This window comes from Nyctereutes procyonoides, unplaced genomic scaffold (genome assembly GCF_905146905.1).
Source record: "Nyctereutes procyonoides isolate TBG_1078 unplaced genomic scaffold, NYPRO_anot_genome, whole genome shotgun sequence".
Lineage (NCBI taxonomy): Eukaryota > Metazoa > Chordata > Mammalia > Carnivora > Canidae > Nyctereutes > Nyctereutes procyonoides.
Window position 1 is genome coordinate 17,551,428 of NW_026575125.1, and position 19,254 is coordinate 17,570,681.

Here is a 19,254-nt window from a genome sequence, read left to right on the forward strand (position 1 = left end):
ACAGCCGCTATTTGTGAGGGATGAACAGGAAGTAATGCCCTCTGGAGAAAGTCAGGCCTTCATTACAACATGCCCTGTGCTCCGTTCTGCAGGCCCGTGCTCAGGGTTTCTTCAGAAAAGAGACTGAGGACAGTGGAGGTTTTGCTGATTACCAACGAGGGGTTGCAGAGGGCACTTCAAAGGAGGCAGAGAGGCTGGGAGGTGGAAACTGAGTCAGGGATATGCAGCACCCCATGAGATTCAAGCAGAGAACAGGAGGGTGACATGTTGGTCTGAGCTGCTTGTCATGAAGGAAGGGACAGGCATTTAGGGCACAGTGAGGCTAGTCGTGGTGGTCTCAATGCAGATGCTGGTGAAGGGGTGTGCATTAGGGGAAGGTGAGAGACGTTGAGGCCTACAGCTGCTTGCCTCTTCTCTCCTGCCAGGAGGAAAATGATCCCACCTCTTGGGGGAAGGTTTCGCTCTTCACGCTGCTGGTGGAGATGTGGCAGTCTTATGAGGAATCAGTCCTCAGTGAGGACATTATTCCAAGTGACCATAGATATTTAATCTGCTGGGCTTCCAGTGGCTGCTGCTGGATATGTGAGTTATCCAATGCCCTTCCAGGATTGGAAGGAAATAGAGGGCTGAGTATGACAGAACCATCACCAAATCGTGCCATAGAGAAGTTTGGTTAGGACACCAAGGTACCATAGAGAAGTTTGGTTAGGACACCAGTGTACCACTGCCCAGTACTCAGTCTTGCCTCAGACACTGCCACCATCAAATTGGGCAGGCCACTTCCATCAATCTGGAATGAATTCTTTTTTTGTTTGTTTGTTTGGTTGGGGTTTTTTTTTTTTTTTGGAATGAATTCTAAATAATGAACTGTCCACTGCTCCTTTGCCGTTCTCAAATGGCCTGCCTCCATGCATGTGACCATGCCCTGGCACTCCATGGAAGCAAGTATCTGTCCTTTCACCCTCTCACCCTCTCAGGGAGGCTGAGAAAGATACAGAATGATCAAACCTCTCAATGTAAGAAATGAGTACACTTGCTGGTCAAACAGGAAAATCTATCCCAGCTAATAACTCATGGGCTCCCACATTCATCCCCATGGAAGAATGGTCCTGATACTAGTTGAAATAAGGCTCAGCTGTGAGTAACAAAAACCTTGAAGTACAAGAAAGTGGTTTTCTTTCCCTCCCGTAAAAATGGAGGTGGTCCTAGAGGAGTCTGGTGGCTCTGTAGGCTCCTGTCAACACAGCTTCTACTGCATGGCCCAGGACGGCTGCTGCTGCTCCTGCCCTTACAGCTGCAGTGCAGCTAGAAGGCAAGAGGTACAGCAAAGGAAGAGGCAGTTGACCTCTCCCTTCAGGCACACTGAGCAGGAATTATAAACACAGCTTTTGCCTAATGACCCTTAGCAGGAATTTCATCCTCAGATCCTGTGAGCTACAAAAGGGGTGGCTGTGCAGGTCAAGTTTAGAGGTTTTATTGCTGAGGAAGAGGAGAAAGAATGAGTACTGAGGGACCCCTAGCTCTCTCTGTCCACTTTGAAGACATTTTGACATTTGGCAGCCATGAAACTGCCTTCTATGTTTTCTAGACTCCCGGCACTCCCAGGGCTCGGACTTGCTGTCATGGTATGGAAGCCACTTGGTGGAAAGGTCTTGCTTGCCACTCTTCAACCTCAGGCCTTCTCAGGACCTCATATAATGTTCTCCTTGACCACATTTCCACCGCTGGTGCTTTTCCTCCCAATTCCTTCTGGATGCTCTTACCTCCTTTGCCAGGTTCACTGCAGAGCCTAGCAGCCGACCAAGTCAGCGGTACCGAGTACATACTGTGTTCAAGTTCTCTTTCTCTCTCACTCTTTTTATCACTTTGTTCAAGGGAGCTTTCTTATTGAACTGATACATAAGCCCCAAGTTGTGTACAGTTTTGCAATGACATAAACAAGAATGATGAAAAGTCAGGGGTACTTTGGGGCCACAGTTTGTAACCATGAGGATTTTTATTTCAAGGTTCAAAAAATTCTAATAGATGAAATTGCCTTTACAGAAAAGAGAAATTAGGGTCTGATTAACTGTTTTTCATGGGATACATTCATCTATTTTAAAAATAAAAACAAGCCTTCAGCGTTAATAGTCATCTTATATGTTAATTATATATGGAGAGCAAATAACATTAATCATGTAGTAATTATCCATATTTATACAGATATACTTCCATATTTATTTATATAGATCTAGGTTTAGTTACTACAGATAAATATATGCCTTCCTGGCTTTATCTCTATATCATTATGATGAAAATGGAGTTTGAAAAATATGCAGGAGGGGGAATGGGAGAGAGTTGTGAAATGAATTGAGTTAAGATGTCCTATAGAATTTCTATTTTTAAAATGGTTTTCATCATCGGTACTGTTTCAAAATGTAGAGGAAATAAAAAGAGAGAAAAGGATGCAACTCCCCTATCCATGTCTTTGACCCTTCACTCATTTGTAGTGGGAAAACACCAGGAATGATTCACCCTCTGGATTAAAGTAATGATGGATATTTAGCCAGTCACATCTTCAGTAGAAAATGTGTCTATGATCTACAATTTTTTTTAATGTTTTGTACATAAAAGTCATAAGGGGCCCTGGGGCCTCACCTCTTGGCTTGTACATTTCAGCACAAATAACTTAGCTTCCAAACTGCCAATCACCGCCCTCCTTTGTCCAGGGCTTTCTCTGGCCTGCAACATGCACTCCACCTGCTGCTGCAGCGGACAGCCCTCAATCAGGGATAGATGGAAGTTGGCGCGTAGATACCCCAGCCCCCTTGTTTGAACTGGGATCGCCCTAGGCCATGTATTGTCTTCAGACTTCCAGAGCTTCCCCTGTGGAGTTAGGCTTCAGTTACCCATAGTCGTCGTAACTGGCTTCCCAGCCTCCCTCCTCAGCTGCCTTCCCGGCCTTGCGTCATCTGCCCAGACCCCTGTGGGTGTCTCCCTCTCCACCCAAACAAGGTACCTTCCATCGAATCCTTGTCCCAGAGTCTTCTGCTAGGAAAGGAAACGAAGACAGAGCAAACAAACAAACAAAAAATGCTTATTGATGTGCTTACTACCCTGAACTTTTGCCTAATTCATAACTTGTGGTTTAGAGGAATCTGGCTCATGGGGGGGGGGGGTGTTCCATTGAGTCCAAATGATTTGATCATGATTTAAACCACAAGCTATATAGATTCATCTTAAATCACTGTTGGTAACTGCTCCCTGTAATTTTGCTCCGTGTGTACTCGTCACATATGGCCCTCAATAGCCCCCTCAAACACAGCCTTCACAGCTCTTGTTGGGAAGTGCCTACATGAAGGGACTCTGCTGCATGGTGCTCTTTCCTCCAATACGCCTGGGCCTGCACAGGATTGAGGCTCACTGCCTATTGATTTGGCTGTAGTTTTAGTTTTGAAAACACATGCAGCATTTTAAGTGATTGTTACTCTAATGAAGCAGCCAGGATTTTAATGCGGATCAATCTGAGTTTGGACACCGACGGAGCTCCTAACTGTGTGCAGAACTGTGGAGTTGGCCCCTGAAAGCAGGAGGGAGGGCTGCTCAGAGCTGCTCTGTGGGCTGTGGCTGTGTTAATCTCACTGGAGTAAGGAGAGCAAATAAGGGATTAAGAAAGGGCTGGTGCCTGAGTCACCCCAGGGCAGTTCCAGGTCACATGTGCATCGAGGCGATGTGACATTTAGATGTCTCGGGTCACCCCAAGCCAGATTATCTTTTAGTCCTTCCTTGGCTCCTCACATGCACTTGGAAGCTCTCATGCATCCTCCTTACCCTTCAGAAAAAAATAGATGATGAGTGTTTGATTGTGCACGAAACAGATAGGCTTCCCCTGTTCAGCCAGACCTCAGAAGCCACAGAATCTTCAGTGACCTGACTATGGGGCTCTGGAAGCAAATGCTCTCTGTCCTTCTTTCCTCTCTGTCCCTCTCTCATGTTCTTTCTCATTATCTCTCCCTCCTTCCTTCCTACACACCTTTCTCTTTACTACTTCTTAAGTAGCAAGAAAGCCCTGCAGCTTAAAAGCATGTGCTGTAACATATCTTTGGGTAAAGCAGGCAACACCCGGCCACCCCTCAGACTTTCTTTGCAGCTCCCCCCTCTCTGATCCACCCACCTTGGGTCTGAGTCTCTGTAGAGTTTTAAGTACATAGTTATCAGCCCGAATGGGTCAAGTCTCTCAAGGAAGAATCAGTTGTCCTACAAATCTGATTCCCAGAACCACAGCAAGTGATTTCAGCTTATTTACTGGGATCAAAAGTTGGCAAATAACCATGATGTCTGAGGACGAGAGACTATTACATAATCATCCTTTGGCAGAGATAATGAGGTCACATGTTTGCCCGTCTAATCACTGATCAGGGACATGTTTGATTGCAGATAATGTGCTCGCTGGCCCACAACTTAATTACTGAATATCTGAATCAACGGAGCTTTCAGATGTAGGTCTTGCCTAATGGTGCATCTGTTAGAGATCATTGCCTCCGTTCAGCCTCTAAACGAAAGGTCTGGGGGATACAGTGGGTCATTGCCAGCGCTGTTCTCCATGACCTCTCATTGAAAAACATGCCAGTTCCCACGGTTTGTTTTCCAGCCAGCAATAGGCATTATTGTTTTACATCCAGGGCCAAATGAAAGGAATGATTCCAGGGGGGCAGATAATGGTAAAGCCTCTGGTGGACGCACACTCTCCAAGGAAATTAATGCCACAGTCATTACAGCATATCTGCAGCCATAGTCCAGTTATCTGAATTGGAAGGTTCCAGAGCCAAGAGGAGGGAGTTCCTTTCCCAGATGGTAAAGAAAATATGTTGGGAAAAGTCTAGGGAAATAAGCAATTAAGTAAAGTAGGACCAAAATGTTGAACTGTGGGTGGGGGTCCCAGCAGTCGACCAGGATCAAACTACAGAATTTGGAGCCCAGTGGGTCTCACTAAGGGACATCTCTCCTGACTCTTTCCTCCTTCCCTATTCCTCACTCCATGTGAGTGTGGTTTACCTGGATTCCAAACAGAGCCCCCAACCCTCCTCCTCGGTCGACATTATCATAACCACAGTGCCTGGCAAAGACTTCAAGATTTGGGAAAAAAATAAGTTTGGAGTGAGGGCTGGGTGGGTTTTTTTTTTTTGGTGTTTTATGTTTGTTTATGATTTAAGGAGTCTTGGTTTGTACACAATTATTTAATCCCTAAGGACAGGTATGCTGGTTTCCTTGCCTGCAAATTTAAATAAATGCAGCATGCCATGTTAAAGAAATTATAATAAAGTTGGATTCACCCAGATTTTAGAATACTAAACAAATACCTAATTTTTCAATACTGAGCAGAAATGTCCATGGCCTCATGGGTATCCGGCCTCCTGGGAGTTAGGATATTTCCTTTGGCTCCCACTGAATGCAGGAAAGCTCAGCTCCTGCTGGGTGAGGAGAGTGAGGATTGCCTGAGCCCAAGAATCTTTCTCTGTATGGTCAGAGCCAAAAAACACTGTATAAAATGAAGCCCCCCCGAAAAGTTATAAGTAAGGCATGAAACCTACCCCTTCCCCATGCCTTTTTTCTTTTAATTAAAGCTGTAAAGCAGTGTGGCTTGTGTGAATGTGTGGACTGAACATTGGTGTGTTTCAGAACGCTTCTGAACAGATTCCTCCAGGACCCTGTCTTGTCTAGTGCATCATAGATGCGTGAGCAATATTAAAAAGCAGGAATTGCTTCCAGAGAAGCCTAGAATTATTTTGTCTAGAGACCATAAGCAACCCACACTGAGGTAAAGTCCTGCCTGCACCCCCACCCCCACCATTGCTTTTCCCAACTCAGGATGACATTTGAAAATGAGGTTTTAGAGTGCAGACCTGCTTTTGCTTTGCAGCTCCTCTGCAGGCATCCGAGGCCTAAGGGGAAAGCCCCATTCCCTGTGGAATCTGCATCTTGAATATAATCTCACTGAACCAGGGGAAGAATTGGCCATAAAAAAAGAGCCTTGTTATCTGATGGTGCAGTCTCTCCTAGTCAAGGGTGGCATTGAATTATTTTGCACAGAAGTCAAATGTTATGGGAGTGATTTTTCTTCCTTTAATAAACAAGCATTGGGTTGAAGGATATGAGGCCAAGTGCATCCCAGAATCTGAAAATGATTGCTTAATTGAGGTTGTTTTTCTTTCTCTGAAGAACACCTTTAGGTGATGGTGTTGTTAAGGCCGTAATCTTATTTTACAGCTGAATCCCCTCTTTTATAATCAGCATATATATTTTTTTGACAGTGTGATTTGCCTTCAGTGCAGAATCTAAGCAGGTTTGGTCATTTGCTTAGAGAAAAAATGAACTCAGTATAAGAACTTGAACGGTTTTCTTCACCTAGCAACACGCTGGTGGGTCGTGTTCTCCCCAAGTGGTTGTTCTGTGTGGGGCTTGTTGACTGAATACACAATGGCGTCTGAATGTTATAGTAATATATCCTCTGCCTTAGAGAGGCACAGAAATGTCATTAATGGTGTGAGGAGGCAAGGAACTAGCTGTGGGCCACCGTGATGCCTACGTTCAGCAGCAGGTTAAAATCCCAAGGGAGCATCAATCACCAAGTTAAGTGTCGTTTCTAGTTCAAGCTGGATTGCAGAGCACTGGGATAATGCCACACGCCTTCAAGGGGAACTGGTTGTAATTGATCAGCCTGAGGTCCTTGAATCCAGACAAGCTCTGTTCTCATTCCTCATGAACCTTTCCAGGTGTTGCCTCCGAGGGGAGAGCCCTAATTCTAGGTCAGCACAAGAATGTCAGAGTGGTAGCTCCATGGGATGGTACATTCAGATTACTAGGGCTCCGTATCAGAAATGAGAGGCCTGGGCAGCCCCGGTGGTGCAGCGGTTTAGCGCTGCCTGCAGCCTGAGGTGTGATCCTGGAGACCCGGGATCGAGTCCCACATCGGGCTTCCTGCAGGGAGCCTGCTTCTCCCTCTGCCTGTGTCTCTGACTCTCTCTGAATGAATAAATAAATAAATCTTTAAAAAAAAAAAAGAAATGGGAGGCCTTTTGTAAATCCTTTACCTGTTCTAGTTAGAAATAAGAAATTCATTTGAGTCATCATCATCCCCATGCCCTGGGCCTAATTTTTAAAATTTGACTTTGTCGTTCAGCTACTCAGGAAGTAACCTTGGAAGCAAGGCTAATTACCTTCCAATCTGTGCTCTTAAAATGTAAAGATCATAAAAAATGAGTGGTTGGGAAGATTTTGGAGAGCCCTGCTTATTCCAGATGGCTTCTACTCCAAAGGGAGAAGCTTTTCAAGTGTCTCACACAGGCCTGAACCCCGCGGGGGGCCTTCTCTTTCCCTCACTGGAGCACTGTATAGGAGCATCTCATATGGGGAGGGAGTGGGGAGAGGGCATGTGAGGAGGGGTTTGAAGCAAGGTGATCTTTTGGGTGAATGTGCTGTGCTCCTCCCAGCACTTAGCATAGAGCTTGCCATAGAGTAGGCAGCCAGGCAGTGTGGGCAGAGCGACTGTGATCACACTCGAACATCCCCACCTGTCAGCAGAACATCTGACACTTGTACCATTTACAGCACTTGTACTAAAAACGCTATTGTACCTTATGCTTGACTTTAATTGCTCAAACTGATGTCATTTCTAGTTTTGTTCTCTCTCTCCTAATGAACCTTCAACGACTTGTATCTTGTTTCTTCCCCACGGAAAAGTGGCATAATAATTGGTTGATTACAAATGCGTAAGATAAATAAGGCTGTTTCAACGTGATATATGGGTTTTTAAAGAGCCATTTAGCATGAGGCATGTGAATTTTTTTTTAAAAGAACTTCATTGAAAAGAAACTCTGTCTTCTCCTACATTATATGTGCTGTCCAATGAATGACAGGCTGTGGAACTTGCTAACTCCCAAATACAGAGAATTTGCTCCTTAACAAAATAAAATATATAGTAAATGAGAAGCTCTCCACAAATCCGCTGAATTTGGCTGATGCCTCTGGTCTGTATTACGCTGCACGTATGACTTGAGAGACCGCAGGAAAATGTGAAGACAGTTTTTATGACATCCAACCAGAATGTCATTTTGAAACTGAATATGAATCATTTATATATAAACAAAGGGAACGCTGAGATTATAAACAACAACGGACAACCACCACCCTACCCAACTACCCTAATTAGGAAGGAGCGGAATGGCAACACAATGCCCTGTTATTTAGGACCTGTTCTGCTGACAGAGGATTAGGCCAGCAGGTTTTGTTCTGACTGATATTTGCCTCCCGTGCATCTATATTAGATTCGGACCACCAGGCTAAGCCACAGCCCAGAGAGATACCTAGGCCCCACAGCCAGATGGATACCCTTTCAGGAAAACCTAAACTCATCAGGCCCTACTGAACCTACAGCCAGTCACATGTGCCTGATAGTCTTGCTTTGGGAAACTGATCTCTACGAAACGGAAAAGCTAAAGACTGATTTTTGCTTGAGATATTTAGAGGTACATCTGATTTTTTTAAAGATTTTATTTATTCATTCATGAGAGACAGAGAGAGGCAGAGACACAGGCAGAGGGAGAAGCAGGCTCCATGCAGGGAGCCCCGACACGGACCTCGATCCTAGGTCTCCAGGATCATGCCCTGGGCTGAAGGTGGCGCTAAACCGCTGAGCCACCCGGGCTGCCCTGATTTTTTTTTTTTTTTTTTTAAACGGGAGGCACTGAAGCAAGGAACAAAGTCACAGTGCTGGGGTCTCTGCATACCAGATAGGTGACACACTTACCTTTAAAACAATGCAGTCTCCAGAACCAGGTTCCTCAAATCTTCACACTGTGAAGTTGCCTGGCATCTGGGAAGATCAGAAGACTCTAGAGGGACACGGGTGACTCTTTTTGGTTTATGATGGTGTTGGCCACTGATTATGTTACATAGAGACTCTCCATCTTAGCAGCAGGAGACACATTTCGCCTTTCTTTGGACACCTAAGGTATGATCTGCCCCTCTCTGGTTCCGATCTTTCAGGTTTATTTTGTTGTGCCTTTTAATGAACTCTGTCTTATCTGGGCAAAGGGAATTTCTAGGCCTCTATGGAAGTACAACGCATTCACCACGAAGGTCATCCTTGGAGGAGGACTATCAACAATGCCCAGTTCCTAAGGTGCTATTCTTTTACATTTTTTATTTAAATTCAATTTGCCAACATATAACACCCAGTGCTCATCCCATCAAGTCATAAGGCACTGTTTAACCCCATTTGTAGCGACCAGTCAGCCCTAGTTTTACCCATGGTACCCAGTTATTTAGGAGAAACCCCCATGTAAGCAATGTGGGATCTGGGTGGCTCTTTTTTTTTTTAAGATTAATTTATTTATTTCAGAGAGAGAGTGAGAGTGAGAGTGCAAGTGGGGGAAGGGGCAGAGGGAGAGAATCTTCAAGCAGACCCCCACTGAGCGTGGAGCCCAAATGCAGGGCTCCATCTCACCACCCACGAGATAATGAGCTGAGCTGAAACCAAGAGCCAGACACTTAACTGAACAAGTCACCAGGCACCCCTGGCTGGCTCTTATATCTCATTTCTCTCCATGAAGAGGAATATGTAGCTATCTGAAGATATAAAAATTGATTTAGTCTAGATTCACATTTTATATTTACTCAAGTATTTGAACTCATAAAAAGTTTATTGATATAATTTAGGATGTGAAGAACTAAAATACATTCCAAATATTGACCAGAATAGTGTGTGAAGTATAGAGAACTTCCTATCAAAATCATTGTCATGCACATTGCCCTATCCCTCTCTGTAAAATCCAGTTCCTCCTCCAGTTGGTGAATTCTTCAGCTGATTTGCTTTGCCAGGTGCCAAACAGGAAGGTAAAGTAAGAAGTGAAGCCAACGAGAAGGCAGAGATACAAATGTACAAACAAGACATTCCTGCTAGAGGCTTAGGCATTCAGGAGGTTCATAATCTTCATACAAATATATAAAATTTTTTCATGAGCTATTCTTATTTGAATCCATTCTCTTTCTCTTGAGTTCTTCACATCAAACCTGCAAAAGAAAAGCCAAAGGAAGCATTAGTTTTGTTTTTGTAAGATATAATGTAGGGGTAGCTTGAAAATCAATGTGATGGGTAAAAGTCAAAATTGGAGACATCATTTTCACTTGGAAACTTCATCTCTTGATTCCATGAATATAAAGTGAACTATGAGTAGGTGTGACCATCCGCTTTGACTCTAGTGATTTAAATAATTCCAAACTAAATTAGGATGGCTTCCTTCTGGAAGAATTAGAGTATAATGCTAACCTTATGTGTGTGACTTGCAAGACCTTTGGTGCCTGTGGTAGGTAAATTTGCAGTCGTGGCCCCAATTCTCCACCCCTCCGCACAGCCATCCCCATTGCCATGTAATTTTTTAGTTTCCTACTATCATAGGTGGGGTATAATTCCTCACATCTGAGTCTGGCCATGAAACTTGCTTCAGCCAACAGAATGAGGCAGAAGTGATGGTCTGTCAGTTCTGACCCTGAACCTGAACAGGTGTCACATGTGTTTGTTAACTCTCTTGCACATCTGTTATTGGCCCACCCGCTGATCCCAGGAAAAGGATGAGAAGCATGTGCAGCTGAGCCACCCCAGCTAACACGTCCCCACCAGGCCCCATTAGCACAGAGCCTCCAGCTAATAGAGATGCCTAAGTGAGGCGGATCTCTGGGTGGCTCAGAGGTTTAGCACCTGCCTTCAGTCCAGAGCATGGTCCTGGAGGCCCAGGATCAAGTCCCACATCGGGCTCCCTGCATGGAGCCTGCTTCTCCCTCTGCCTGTGTCTCTGTCTCTCTGTCTCATAAATAAATAAAATCTTTTAAAAAAAAAAAAGATGCCTAAGTGAGCCCAGCCTAAATCAGCTGAGCCAGGAACATACGAGCTAGGATAATAAATGACTTTGTTCTAAGCCATTGGATTTGGGTGATGGGGAGTTGGTTATGCACCCGTAGCTAATGCATATGGTGCCATTTCTTTTAAAATCTCTTGTAATGTAAAGATCTTTTGACATAATTTACACATTTGTTTTCCATTATTCCTGGGTGTCATTCCTTGTGTTACTTCCTTATGTGAACAAGATGAATCTTTTCTAACAAGTGGAATGCTCACATTTGTTTATTGTCAGTGGCTGGAGAAAGAAAACTCCACAAACAAAGGTCCCTCACTGCTGTGGCAGACACTAGGGCTGGCTTCTCTCCATACCCACGCTCAACTACCTTCACCCTCGTTTTCCTCTACTACAGAGGCTGGTGGCCAAGTACTCTCCCTGCCAGTGTCTCTTCGTGGTAGGGGTAGCCATGGGACCCAGTCGTGGCCAGTGAGCCCTGAGGAGAGTCCTGTAGCAGAGGTCTTCTAGAATGCTTGGCTTTCCAGTGTTCTTAGAGCACATTTTGTCATTTACCATTTACAGCATTGCTGTAATGCAGTTTTTGTTTATATGGCCATACCGTGTTTTCTCGCGCTTCACTTTATCGCACTTTGCAGATACTGCACTTTTGACAAACTGAAGGGCTGTGGCACCCCCGTGTTGAGCAGGTCTCTGGGCATCATTTTTCCAATAACATGTGCTCACTTGGCATCTATGTCACATTTTGGTAATTCTCACAATATTTCAGATATTTTCATTATTATATTTGTTATGGCGATCTGTGACCAGTGATCTTTGATGTTACCGTTGTAATTGTTTTGGGGTGCCATGCACCATGCCCAGATAAGGTAGCAAACTTAACAGATGTTTGTGTGTGTTCTGACTATTCCACTGACCAGTCCTTCCCCCGTCTCTCTCACCTCAGGCCTCCCTATTCCCTGAGACATAACAATATTGCAGTTAGGCCAGTTGATAACCCTACAGTGGCCACTAACTATTCAAGAGAAAAGAAGAGTCATTCGATGCCACAAACTTAACTGTTGCCTTATTTTAAGAAACTGCCACAGTCACCCCAGCCTGCAGCAACCACCATGCTGATCTGTCAGCAGCCATCAACATCAAGGCAAGCCCCTCCACCAGCAAAAAGAGTACAACTTGCTGAAAGCTCAGATGATGGTTAGCAGGTTTTAAGCAATAATGTATCTTATTTAAGGCATGTACCTCGGTTTTATTTTGGGTCTAATGCTATTGCACACTTAATGGACTGCAAAATAGTGTATACATGACTTTTAGAAGCACTGGGAAACCAATAAAAATTCATTTCAGTCACTTTTTTGCAGTGGTCTGGAACCAAACCCACAATGTCTCCAAAATCTACCTGTACTCACTGTTGAGATGAAATATGTAGAGGTCAAAAGGCAAAGTCTCATAGCTGGTAAATAGAGAAGCTGGGGTTTGAACTCAGGTGTTTTGATTCTGGGGCTTTTTCCAGACCACTAATAGGAAAGTTCTGGACGGTTCTCAAGCCAGAGGAAAAGATAGGGAAAGATTCATAAAGATATAACTGAAAACATTAATAGCAGTCAGCACAGGTGCTCATATTTCTTTAGCACTTTTTTTTAGAAACTCTATTCTCAGTCCATGCTGGCCACCAAGAGGAAGCAAGATACCAACTCTTCCCAGCCCCAGACTTCTGGCTCAAATGCCTTTTGTTGGCCAGTAACTTCCCGGCCTCATCTGGGCCCTCCAGCCAGTCCGTATCTGACCACTCTCCCTCGTGCACCCCGTGCTCTGAGTTTGCTGGACGCTCACTGCTTCTGTAATGTGAGGGGAGCCCTCAGGCCTCTCCCTCTGTGCTTACAACTGTGTACCCCCTCTCCACTGCTGTGACTCTCACATAACACACTGCATTGCAATTATCTGTTATATATGCATCCTGTCTCTCCTCTCATGGCTTCCCTACATAGCTGTCCTGCCACTAGGCTCTCACCTCCGGGAGCCTGTGAATACTTCCTATTCATATTTACATCCCCCTGCCGATCACAGCACCTGGTCCACGGCACGGCCCAGAGGACTGATGAGTGGACCACTGGGTAAGCGAGAGCAGGATGAGAAGTGGAGTTGGAGTTATAGCCAAAGCCACGTTCGTCAATGTGAGGCAGCAGGAATGAGCGAGGGGCCACGCGGTACACCAGAAGTGTTGATTTGATGTGCTGCGTCCCCATGGTGCTGTCACATCTGCCTGAGGCCCTGGCTATAGCCCCATTGCGGTACACTCAAGCCATTTGCTGTGGTGACTGTGCTGGGTGACATATGGCCAGTCACTCTGGCCTAGTGAGAGGCCCATGACAATCTGCCCTCGAAGCTGAGACATTCCTTCAGCTCCTCTGAGCAGCATGGAAAGAGTGATGAGTCATAGCAAATTGTCACTGAAGTATGTTCTAGGAGGTGTGATTTCACTCCAAGAAGTGTCCAGACCGAGAAGTGCCATCTGCAACCCAGAAATGGGAACCATTTCTGTGACAAGCTTGATATGGACTTTGACCACCACCTATATGCCCCAGGTGGATGAAATTGTGGCCATACTGAGAAGTATAAGATGAGCCATTTGCAATGATCCTCCAGTGACTATTTAAAAGCCCTGAAGCACCCCTCACAGTGGGGCTCAGCTTGTGGTCCTCTGTCTCTGACAGTTTTGGAAACACAAGGAAATGTTGACCGAGTCTTCCCAGATCATCGTCACCACTGTAAGAGGCCCAGATAATTTAGGAAAACAAACATATGCAATTCTTTCTGCAACACTATTCCCGGGGGATCTGTGCTCTTCCCCTTCCCTTGCTGTGCCTGCCAGCCATGGGAAGCTTGAGGAAGCTGGTGGAAGAGGGGACCCCTGTACCCAAATCATCGGCCTATGCATCATATGGGGGTGGGGAAATAGCTAATGACAATGGTGCCAGTTTTGACCACCTGCTGTGTGCCACTTCACACAATTACTTCATTTAATCTGCAGTGGGATCTCAGTTCTCCCTTGTAGAAGGAGCCAGGCAGGAGACAGCAGATGAGACAGAGGACTCACAGCAGTTGTCCTTCTGCAGACCATCCTGCCCACCTCTCAGGCTTTCCCTCTCCCTCCCGGGTCCCAGTGAAATCTAAGAGGACCCAGCAACATTGGACACAGGGCAGTGCTGAGGGCTATGGTCACATATGTCCTTGCTGCAGTGCCAAGCCCCCAAAGGACCGGAGTCTCCATCCTTGGCCTTGTGGGACTCAGTGTGTTCTTGGAATACCTGTCAGTTTCCAGAATACAAGAATGCAGAAATTCAGAGACACGGGGTCAGCGTTCAATTTTAGAAATGGGAACAATGGGAAGGGATCCAGAGCTAAAAGTGTGCATGCGACAAAGCACACTTGTTTTTCGGGTTGTTGGAATGCAAGTGTGTTGGGTGGCATCCCAGGCCACACTGCTTTGCGGCCTAGCCAGCTGTGTCCTCTTCTTCTGTAGGCACATTTGTGAGAACGATGGGGAATATGAGGCACTTTATTGAAAAGTCACTCTTCAGGTATCCCACACACCTTTTGTACCCAAATTCAAAAGACATAGAGGCCCCACTTCTAGTTTATGCTTGGGAAGGACACACGTTGGCTGCTACAGGAGTGATACACCAGATATCTCCCTTGTGTCACCCTAGATCCAGGCCGAGGAACATGTGATGTTTATGCCTTGCCATGACCCATTTATAGCTGTGTTAGTCATAGTGGCCATGACCCCTCATACATCATTTATGAAATGGAGTCCACTCAACACTTGTCTGCATTTAGTCCTTTAACCAGACACTCGGGGACTGTGTGGTGATTACTTCCTCCTGCGTGCTGCTCAATCACAGACCATAAACACAGTGACACTCAAAAGTAGTCAAGAGAAAGGGTGTACCTCATGTTCTCTCTGGTTCCATATGCGATGGCTGGCCATGCACCCAGAGCAAACTGACTGAAGCTTTGGAATGGGCTAGAGGGCATTGGTAGGGTCCTCTGAAATTTGTAAGCACGTTCACGCACATTGGCCCATGGAAATGACCACATGGAGAGGAAGGTGGCACGAGCTACAACTGGGGTTCCCATGGAACCTCACACACCAGGGTCGGGCAAACAAGAGGAAGCACACAGCCTGGAATTGCATTCAGGTGAACTCCAAGCCCAGAATTCTCTTTTATCCCAAACAGCCACTTACAAAGTATAAAAAACAAAACTCTAAGTAAAAACTTTAAAAACTTTTTTCTTAAAACCATGAAGCACCCACCCAAATTGACTTTTGGGCATCATGAAGCCTCTGATGGAGAAAGTGAAAACTGAAATGTTTCTACCAACAACTAGTAAAAGCAGGGAAGATGAGAAAAAGCATAAAGAGCAGAACTTTTTTTTTTTTTTTTTTTTTTTTGTAAAATTCTGCACCTAAAATCCAGGTTCAAGCAGCATTCTGTGCTGGACATGGAGAATTTGAGTAAGGAAAAGGTAAATTGCATGTCCAGGTCAAATCCCACTAAAACAAGTTCAGAAGGGTTGTTGTTGCTTTTAATCCTATCATATTGAGAGTTTGTGGTACTGGATAATCAAGCCAGAGTTGACGGCTGGCAGCTGAGACAACACTGACTTTGGGGAGATCTAAGCGGAGAAATGGGCATCATCCAAGACCCATCACCACTGGCAGCTCCTGGTTTTGTGGTCAGTCTCTCTCCATCCAGCAGAGCACAGACCTCCCTGTGTCTAGGGGGCCAGTGACTTCACTGGACAAACACTGACCCAAGACCCACCACATGAGCAGAGCTCACTAACACCTACGGTAGACAAAGCAATGGAACAAATGGAGTAGACTGCTGTCTCATCAAGAAATTCTCACAGTTTCCAAAGATGGCAAGATCCTTCTGTGTTGTTTAGGCATGAGCATTCAAAGCCTAGAGACAATGGTGCTTGCATCAGAAATACCCAACATCCTCTGAGAACCATCTGGCAACAGTCAGTGGCAGTCATAGGTTCTGGAACATCCAAATGGTAAACCAATTACTTGACATAAGGTTAACAGAACCGATAAGATAAATATAGTCCTCTCTGTCTCTCTCCCGCAAGGCATCCTGGAATCACATTGCCATGGAGATCACCTTAGAGCTGACCAACTGTTTGTTTTTACACTAGCCAATGATGGTACCAAGTGGGATTCAAATAAAAACCTGGCGTTTGATGTTCCATCAGGCAAAGCTAGAACTACAAAGCTTGAAAACTATTTTTGAAGATGAACAGAACTAGAATTGTCATATTGCTCCTCATTTTAGAAATTAGGCAATTAAAATCCAGTGGAGTTGACTCAATTGTCCAAGATCACACAAACTAGTTAATGGCTGGTCCAGGATTAGAAAGCCTATCTGGAGCTCTTTCCCCCATGCTTCTTTTCAAAACTCTAATAAAATGAGCACAAGTAATCTGTACATACTGACGGTATTGGAGGCACCTTGCAGAAACAACTGATACAAAAAAAATATACCTGCAGTGTATCAATAAGTTGATTTAGTTCTTTCACGTGTTCTAATGGACCCCAATATTTACCTTAAAAAATATTTCTTGCCTTCTCAGAATTTATAGGGGTTTCTTTTTAATATTTTTGTAGAGTAAACGTACAAATCTTAAGTGAACAACTTGGTGGATTTTTTTTCTATGTATGTGTGTATATAGCATATATGGCTTTTATTTTTACATAGGTTTTCAATACTACTGTATCCGCCAACATATCCTCAAGGATTGGTTGGTTTGTTTTTTTGTTTGGGAAATACTAGTTCCAAGAGACAATAAAACACATTTCACTTTTGAAAGAAAAGGAGAGGAAGGAAAAAAAGGAAACTTTCCATGGTCAGATAAATGGAGAAATACTAGGTTGAACAAAGATAAACCATTTTCTTCGGTTTAGGGCTCCTCACAGCTTTATATTTTTCTTTTTTTGATTTAAATTTTAGTTAACATACAGTGCAATATTGGTTTCAGGAGTAGAATTCAGTGATTGATCGCTTACATACAACACCCAGTGCTCATCACAACAAGTGCCCTTCTGAATATCCACCCCCCAACTTGCCCACCCCTCACCCACCTCCCTCCATCAACCCTCAGTTTGTTCTCTATTATTAAGAGTCTCTTATGGCTTGTTTCCCCTCTCTCCTTTTTTTCCCCTTCCCATATGTTCATCTGTTTTCCTTCTCGAATTCCACATATGAGTGAGATCATACAGTATTTGTCTTTCTCTGACTAACATTTCATTTAGCATAATACTCCCTAGTTCCATCCACATCATTGCAAATGGCAAGATCTCATTCTTCTTGATGGCTAAGTAATATTCCAACACACACACACCACTTATTCCTTATCCATTCGTCAGTTGATGGACATCTGATCTCTCTCCAGAGTTTGGCTGTTCCTGATAATGCTGCTGTAAACATCGGAGTGCATGTACCGCTTTGTATCTGTATTTTTTTATCCTTCGGATAAATACCTAGTAGTGCAATTGCTGGGTCATAGGGTAGCTCTATTTTTAACTTTTTGAGGAACCTCCATACTATTCTCCAGAGTGGCTGCACCAGTTTGCATTCCCAGCAACAGTGCAAGAGGGTTCCTCTTTCTCCACATCCTCACCAACATCTGTTGTTTCTTTTGTTGTAAATTTTGACAGGCGTGAGGTGGTATCTCATCGTGGGTTTTTTTTTTTTATTGGAGTTCGATTTGCCAGCATATAGCATAACACCCAGTGCTCATCCCATCATCATTGTGGTTTTGATTTGTATTTCTCTGATTTGTATTTCTCTTTTCATTAATCATTCGTTATATCACAAATAGCGTCTGTAGTAGTCATGTCTTCTGCCAATTTCTTAACTGGATTATTTGTTTTTTGGGTGTTGAGTTTGTAAGTTCTTTATAGATTTTGGATACTAGCCCTTTATCAGATATATCATTTTCAAATATCTTCTCCCATTCCATAGGCTGCCTTTTAAAAAGTTTTGTTGATTGTTTCCTTTGCTGTGCAGAAGCTTTTTATCTTGATGAAGTCCCAATAGTTCATTTTTGCTTTTGTTTCCTTTGCCTCCAGAGATGTGTCTATTAAGAAGTTGCTGCAGCTGAGCTCAAAGAGGTTGCTGCCTGTGATCTCCTCTAGGATTTTGATGGTTTTCTGTCTCACATTCAAGGTCTTTCATCCATTTTGAATTTATTTTTATGTATGGTGTAATAAAGTGGTCCAGTTTCATTCTTCTGCATGTTGCCATCCAGTTTTCCCAACACTATTTGTTAAAGAGACTTTTTTCCACTGGACATTGTTTCCTGCTTTGTCAGAGACTAGTTGACCAAAAAAAAAAAAGGTTAGTTGACCATAGAGTTGAGGGTTCATTTCCAGGTTGTCTATTCTGTCCCACTGATCTGTGTGTCTGTTTTTGTGCCAGTACCATACTGCCTGGATGATTACAGCTTTGTAATATAGCTTGAATTCCAGAATCATGATGCTTCCAGCTTTGTTTTTCTTTTTCAGAATTGCTTCGGCCATTCAGGATCTCTTGTGATTCCATAAAAATTTTAGGATTGTTTGTTCTAGCTCTGTGAAAAAAATTCTGGTGGTATTTTGATAAGGATTGCATTCGATGTGTAGATTGCTTTAGGTAGTATAGACATTTTAACAGTGTTCTTCCAATCCATGAGCATGGAATTCTTTTTCATTTCTTTGTGTCATCTTCAATTCTTTCATAAGTGTTCCGGAGTTCTCAGAGTACACATCTTTTACCCGCAGAGCTTTAAATATACAGATGTATATTGTGTGTTTTGGGTGGTGGGGATGACACCGGGTAGCATTTTCAAAATTACTTTATTACTGAACCGTTCTTCCAGTAGTCTACTGTTCATATTCTTTTTCATTAATCATTCATTATATCACAAATAGTGTCTGTAGTATTTTATCAGGTGGATACACCAGAGTTTACTCAATCAGGATCTTGTTAATGGGTATTTGGGCTTTTAATCACTTTTGCTATCATAAATGAACATAACTTTTTCCACATGAACATTTTCTTTAGGATATCTTCCATCAAGGCCTAACTGGGTGGGGGAAGATAGAAATTTTTAATGGCTTGAACTTTCTTCATTTCCTAAGCCCCACAGCCTCATTGTGTAGATTAGCGGGATGCTTCCTATTCAGAAGACACTCCATATCTATTGAGGGAATAAGCAAGTGTCTGTTTCATGATCATTTTCCCACTCATCATGGTGAATATTATAAGAGGAAAATTGTTAACTCTTTTTTCATTGAGCATGCTTTTGATTACTA

The 19,254-nt window shown here is 43.8% G+C and overlaps 1 protein-coding gene across 1 annotated transcript in view; it reads right to left on the bottom strand.

Moving 5' to 3' along the window:
* Positions 1-9,661: 9,661 nt before the first annotated feature.
* SMPX (small muscle protein X-linked) overlaps positions 9,662-19,254 on the bottom strand; it is a 54,297-nt gene continuing 44,704 nt past the window's right edge. The window contains exon 5 of the mRNA XM_055337444.1: positions 9,662-10,050. The gene's annotated coding sequence lies outside the window, so the exon portion shown is untranslated. The remainder of the gene's footprint in view (positions 10,051-19,254) is intronic.